Raw genomic sequence first — 6,000 nt, forward strand, 5'->3', positions numbered from 1 at the left:
CTTTTCACTAATAATTCACTGTTCTAAGTGCAGGGGAAGGGTTCGTTCTCGCACTGCGAACAGTGCACTCACTGTGTTTGGGTCCACATAACCGGTCTGAGCTCAGCGCAGAGTTAAAGTGCCCCCCGCGCCAAACAGGCCCATGGGCCCTGGCCTTGTAACTAGGACAGGCCTGACCTTCCAAAAGCCCCAATGAGGATTTGCATATGGCTAGTTTCTGTCTCTGGTGGGGTAGTGGGCAAGAAATGGATGGACTGAAATCTAAACAACTGTACCTACATGTGACTGAAATTAATTTAAGCATTCCACGTGTCCCTACTTTGTTTGTCTCAGTGACATTTCTTAGACCGGTACAAAAGGGGGTGGTGATGGACGGAGCATCTGAATCAATCAAACACTCACACCCAGTCAAAAGATCTGGGTTTAATCCATCACTGTTCTTTAGCCCACTCTGCCACCCCAGTTCAGACATGGCCATATGCAAATCAGTCTGACCCTGTGCCTCATGGGAACAGTCCAGCCCGAACCGTCAGCACACGAAAGCAGAGAAATGATAGTAGATTGGCTCTGGATTTTTGGCTTGTGTATGGGTGTGAGATGCTACATTGCAGACTGTACTCCTATCATTAGACAAGCTGGACGTTCTCTGTTGCACCGACGAGTCTGCCTCGCAATGAGCTCGTGGCACAGAGGGGGACTGGAGCAGACTGGAAACTGACTAATCTAGTCATCATTATATTCTAAATATGTAATGCACTGGGTCATTTTTTCCAACTGTCTCCTGCTAACATGCAGCTCTGCGTTATTTTAGCATTAGAAATGCGCCGTCGTTCTCAGCCTATTAAGAAGCGCGCGTCAGCATTTTGCATGCGCAGAATGGGGCTGTGCGGTACTTTTCCAGATGACAGTTTGAGCGCGTGGACTCCGGTCCCTCCCCGGCTCTTAGGCTCGGCGCTTATTAACCATATCAATCTGCACTGGAAATATTGCCACTACGTTTTCAGCACATTTTACTCTGCATCCATCCATCTGAAGGAGGCAATTTGGCCCGTCTTGCCACCGACATTAAAAATAAAAATAATAACAACCGTTTAGAATATCGGCTATTTATACCTCCCCCGAACCAATCAGCTTTGCGAGTTGCCAGTGAAGCCTCCACAACCCACTGACACTCCGTTTATCAGCGTCGGGAGGGGGGGGGGGGCTGATTCGACTCTGCCAAAAGTGAACCGTTGGCCTGTTGGTTGCACAGAGTGCTCAATTTGTAATAATAAATACAATAATACTGATAATAATTCAATAAAGGGGCACAGACTTTTTTGTTGGCACCAGGTATCAGGGCTGTCAAAAGCCGCTCTTTCTGAATCACCAGGCTTCTAGCCTTCTTTCCTCCTAGTGTCCCTTTCCTTCACCACCCTAGAATTCCTGTCTCTTTATCTCACTTTTGAATGTTCTTTTACTTCCTTGCTTCCTCCTTTGGTGACAGTTTCTTTTCTCTTCCTCCTCCACCCTGTCTTTTCTGCCTTTATCTCTTCTACTAAATATCAAAGTTTGATTACGACAAATACGTCCCTGACTCCAAAAATAGGCGCTGGTGTCCACCACCTTCAACTACTGACACAATATATCCATACAAATCACTGCAGCATGTACACTGCCCACTGGACTATATCATTAGTAGAAACACAGGCTATATTTATGGCCAAGCCCCACAGTGCACTGCAGTAAGTCACCTTGCTGCGCTGTACTGCGTGACAGGGGGAAAGGGCAGGAATGCACTGTACTTAAGTCAATCCCCCAGATTCATCAAAGTCCTGTTTTGCGAGTCCTTAATAGCGAATTTTAAGGAATCGCTATTAAAGACTCGCAAAACGGGATGCATGTAGAAATCGCAATATTTTTTGCGATTTCTACTGCTTCCTTATTTGCGATTCGCTAACTGCTAATCGCAAATAAGGAATGGCTTTCCCATTCATTCCTATGGGCCTAAAGGCCCATAGGAATGAATGGGGAGTCATTCCTTATTTGCGATGCGCAATTAGCGAATCGCAATTAAGGAAGCGATTTCAAGGGTGCCAGGGTGTCCAAAGGACACCCTGTAGCACCCCTGAAATGGTAATGTACACTGGTGTTGCGCACACACATGTCCAAAGGACATGTGTGTGTGTAACATACAACTTAGAAAAATGCACTAAAGTGCATTTTTCTAAGTTTTTGCTATTTACCACATAGTTAGACTTCGCGGTAAATAGCGGCCCCAGATTGCGAATTCGCAATTTTAAAATGGTTCATGAATTGCATTGAAGGAATCTCAAATTGAGATTCCTTAAATGCAATTATTCACAATTTAGCGATTTCTAGAATTGCAATTTTTGCATTTGGGATGATGAATTCCAAATGCAAAAATAGCGCTCACAAAGGGCCAGATTCTCATAATCTGGCCCTTTGCGAGCCGATTTTGGCTTGATGAATCTGGCTGAATATGTCGCATTCCTACCTTTTCCCCTGCGCTGGCACTTTTTGGCTGCGTACCACCAACGCAGGCATGCTGCAAGGGTGCCTGTGTTGTAAAGAGGATTGTTTTTGTGCAGGAAGAGGCACCTTCCTGCACAAAAATAATCCCCTGAGTCTTTTTCCCCTTTCTATGAGTGCTGCAGAATACAGCACAACAGAAAGAGGAAATAAAGACATGTTTCTTAGTTACTCCTCACCTGGGGAGGCATAGGCTTTTGGCACATTCCCAAGTCTACCACTTGTGGTAAATCTGGAAATGTGTCAAAATCCATGGAAGTTGCATGAGAACACCCATGCAATACCCATAGAAACGCCTCCCTGGTGCAGCGGGTTGCGACGTGTTGCATTACTTGAGATTTATGAAGCCAGTCTGAGTCACACAAGGTGGCCTGGCGTGGCTTTCTAAATCTCATTTTGAAGATGCGTGGCCCTTGCACCACGTTGCTGGGGCGATGCAAAGGATCTTGCAAACATGCCCCCTAAGCTTCATATTAACAGAAGAGCAGTGGGGCACAGTTGGTCACTGGTTTTCAAGGGGCAGGAAATTCTGCATGGAATCAAATTTTACTCCGTGAATCAAATTCAAAATACTTTATTCGTTTTTTTTGTGCAAAACCATAAAAGTTCATTAGACAAGATATGTTTCAAACTTTAAGTTAAAAACTTATTAAAATATACAGTGAATAAAACAGGTGTTTCGTAACGTTAAAATCCCTCTTTCACATATTAAAAAGAAGAACATCTTTCAGAGGGTTTACTTATACAATTCTATGTATCCATGCCAGACAGCGCTGTATAAAATACTTCCCAACCCCACACTATCTACCGTTTTTATTTTCATCTGATAGCGTCATTACATTTCTGAATCCACTCCCTCGTTCCCCTGCAGCCATTTCCGGATTAAAACAGCCACTTGCGCATGGCATGTTTTCGGTGATGGAGTCTCCGTCCAAGGTGTTCATTTAATAACCGAGCATATGGTCCCACGCGCCCATCACCCCGCGCGCCTCTAAGTCACAACGGACTGTCACGTTGTGCATATGCATGAGGAAGTGCTTTTCGACATACAAGGCGACTGCTGCGTTACTGCCGGAGAGATGATCAGACGTGTCTCTTTCCATTAACCTGCGCTGATGAGAACACTCCTGCCCGTGCCGTCGCAGCAATATACCCGTAATGACACTGAAGCCTCGGAAAATGGAGTGGCATAATAAACTCTAATAGGATACAATATAAGTTTTCAATACGATTTTCTCCTCGCCTTCCTCCTGACATAACAGCCTCACCGGAAATGTTAAGCGCGCCATCCAATCCGCTTGACTCATTTCTAACAGTGACTCCGTTCCGTCTTGTCCCTACAATTCAGAATCGAGATACATTTCTCACGTGCATCATGGATATGTTCACATTTAAACTTGCAGAAGCAAAAAAAATGGCTGTCTCAACACTGGCTATCATATTAAACTCAACCCTCTCCTCAACTGCCTTATTTAAAACGACCCTCCTCTTCTGGGATCCAAGGGCACTTCTCCCTACCCAGAGACCAAATGGGAAATATATATGAGCTGTGTTGTTTACCTCTATGTATACATGATGAATCTATGCTATGTCCCGTCCGCCGTATTAGTAAATGGGAAGGCATTTTCTACAGCATTCATAAAGATATAAAAAATGTTTCGACCATGTGAATAAAAACACCAGTGATGTCATCAGTTAATTCTTCAATGTATATATTACAGGTGGGGGAGGCACAGAATTTGATTCAGCGGAATTACATTAACATTCTGTGAGATTCCGGGAAACTGGGTGACAGAGCGGAGTGAGCTTTGGCGTCATTTTCTTAGCACAAAATGCACCCTGGTATCCAAAATTGGGTATGTGACAATGCATTTTGCGCTAAGAAATAGTGCTGTTAAATACCAAATGCATTAACAGTGCATACCCCTCGGCATCCTTACATACTCTACAATGATTACTTCACAGTATGTAATGGCATCAAGGGATATGCACTGTTGTGCCTACTCCTCGGTTCCCTTACATACTCTGGGGCCTATTTACGAGCTCCTTTGCATCACTCTTGCACCATATAACATGGTGCAAGGCCGCTGCAAATTAAAAATGAGATTTTTATAGCCACGCATAGCCACCTTGCGTGGCCCCAGGTAGGATCATAAATCTCGAGCAATGCAACACAGCGCAAATCACGGCGTTGCATTACTCTTTGCAAGGGAGGCATTTCCATGGGAACTGTGTGGGTGTTTCCACGCCACATCCATGGATTGTGATGGATTTCCCAATTTACCAGAAGTGGTAGGCCTGTGAATATGCCAAAAACCTATGCCTTCCCAAGGAGGCATAAAGAGAAGAAATATGTTTATTTCTCCTTGTTATTCCGGTTTCCATGGGAAACATCCTTTACAACGCAACTTTTACCACGCAGTGCCTTTACGACGCAACTATTACAACACATGTCATTACAACGCATTGCGATGGGGGGCGCTCTAGGATAGGGAATGGATTTAATTTACTATCCAACACCTTCCCTACTATCCATGGGGACTGGAGTTGGAATAGTAAATTAAACTATTCACTATCAAGCACCCCTAAGCGCTATGCGTTGTAACAGCATGCGTTGTAAAAACTGCGTTGTAACAGCATGCGTGGTAAAAGCATGCGTTGTAATGTCATACATCCGGTTTCCATGGGTACTACATCCTGCAGCACACATAGAAAGAGGAAAAAGCCACAGGGTACTGTTTTAGTGCAGGAAGGTGCATCTTTCTACACAAAAACAGTCCTCCTTACAACGTAGACACCCTTACACAATGGTGCAAGGGTGCATGCTTTGGTGCCCAAGCAGCAAAAGCGTGCCAGCACAGGGGAAAATGTAGCAATGCTTCGTATTTACTTAAATATGGCACTTTCCTACCCTTACCCTGTCGTAAAGTGCAGCATAGTGACTTGCTGTGCTGTTTTGTGTTGCACTGAATGACTTTGCCATGAATATGGCCCTCAGAGTACATAAACTCTATATACGCTGAGTATGTAAGGGCACCAAGGGGTATGCACAGCAATGCAGTCAATCTTTTTTAAAGTTTAAAACTCACTGGAGATTAATGTTTAATCAGTAGTGGTTTACAATCATAGAGTGACTCCTCCCTCGTCCAGCCCTATTTAAAAACCAAACGGGGCAAATGAATTTCACTAGCGGAGTGGCAGAATTTATTAGTAATTCTGCATTACCTTGCTAAATTCCTCCATATCTGACGGCGGAATTAAAAATTCTGCCCACCCCTAGTATATATAGCATATTGTAATAAATGTACAAACTACAAGTTCCTGCTACATTCATTCAATATATACAGTGCAATCTAAAGGATTTCTGGGGCCCTGAGGAAGACAACATTTGCGTACCTCTGTTAGTAACGACTTTTACATTATTTTCCATTTTAGCTAGTTCAAATATTTACTATTGCAAACAATAGT

Source organism: Lissotriton helveticus, chromosome 10 (genome assembly GCF_964261635.1).
Source record: "Lissotriton helveticus chromosome 10, aLisHel1.1, whole genome shotgun sequence".
NCBI classification, from domain to species: Eukaryota; Metazoa; Chordata; class Amphibia; order Caudata; family Salamandridae; genus Lissotriton; species Lissotriton helveticus.